General features: G+C 36.5%; 1 non-coding gene across 1 annotated transcript; it reads right to left on the bottom strand.

Annotated features, from left to right (window-relative positions):
* Positions 1-914: 914 nt before the first annotated feature.
* TRNAS-GGA (transfer RNA serine (anticodon GGA)) lies at positions 915-986 on the bottom strand. Its single transcript has one exon. It is a non-coding gene; the product is annotated as a tRNA-Ser (tRNA).
* Between the last annotated feature and the right edge of the window lie 308 nt (positions 987-1,294).

The following is a 1,294-nucleotide window of genomic DNA, read 5'->3' as shown; positions in this document are numbered from 1 at the left end:
GCCCAAGTTCAGGAAGGAATTTTTAGAGAAAAGTTTATTCCATATAATAATTAATACTGTATAAAATATATATGATAATTTTAAGGGTAATTAACAATAATTATGTAAATATAATTTTCTCTATTAGAGAAAGAAAGCCAGAGAGAGAGGAAGGGATTGGGAGGGAGAGAGAGAAAAGGAAATAAGGATGGAGAGAGAGAGAGCTTACTGGTCAAGCACAGTTCTCTATAGTGGCTGCACCAATTTACATTCTCACCAGCAGTGTATGAGGGTTCCTTTTTCTCCATGTGCTCACCAACATTTATCATCTTTGGTTCCTCAAAAAATTAAAAATAGAACTATCAGATCATCAAGCAATCCTACTTCTGAGTATATAAATAAGCATAAGCAAAGGAATTGAAATCAGGATCTTGACGAGACTTCAAGACTGCACACCCACGTCTATTGCAGCATTATTCATAGTAGTCAAGGCATGGTAGCAACCCAAATGTCCATCAAAGGATGATGGATAAAAAAAGTGGTATATACACACAAAAGAATATTTTTCAACCTTAAAATAACAAGAAAGTTCTGCTGTTTGCAACAACATGGATAAATTTGGAAAGCATTATGCAATGTAAAATAAGCCAGACACAGAAGGACAAATACTATATGCTGTCACTTACATGAAAATCTAAAATAAATGTCAGACTCTTAGAAGTAGAGAGTACAATGCTCTTTGCTAAGGGCTGAGGGGATGGAGAGATGGCAATCTATAAGCTTCAGTTGCACAAGATCAATATTAGTAGTGAAGTCGCTCAGTTGTGTCCAACTCTTTGCAACCCCATGGACTGTAGCCTACCAGGCTCCTCCCTCCACGGGATTCTCCAGGCAAGAGTACTGGAGCGGGTTGCCTCTGCCTTCTCCAGGGGATCTTCCCAACCCAGGGATTGAACCTGGGTCTCCTACATTCCAGGCAGACGCTTTAACCTCTGAGCCACCAGGGAAGCCGCAAGATCAATAAATGAATAAATATTATAATAAATAACATTGTATTATATACATGAAAATTTGCTGAGGTAATCTTATGTTAAACATTATCAAAAAAATAATATATAAGTATGTATATAAGTTACTGCAATATATAATGAAGGAAGGAAGGGAGGGAAGAAGGGTGGAAAGGAAAGAGGATTGATGGAAATTTGGAGATAATGGATAAGTTTGTGGCATAAAATCAGTGATAGTTTTACATGTATATACTTATCCCAAATTCACTAACTTGTATACATTAAATATGTTACAGCTGTTTTATGTC

The sequence above is a fragment of the Ovis canadensis genome, chromosome 8, assembly GCF_042477335.2.
Source record: "Ovis canadensis isolate MfBH-ARS-UI-01 breed Bighorn chromosome 8, ARS-UI_OviCan_v2, whole genome shotgun sequence".
Taxonomy (NCBI): Eukaryota; Metazoa; Chordata; class Mammalia; order Artiodactyla; family Bovidae; genus Ovis; species Ovis canadensis.
The sequence above is the reverse complement of the archived record's forward strand: the minus strand, read 5'-3'. Positions and strand labels throughout refer to the sequence as shown.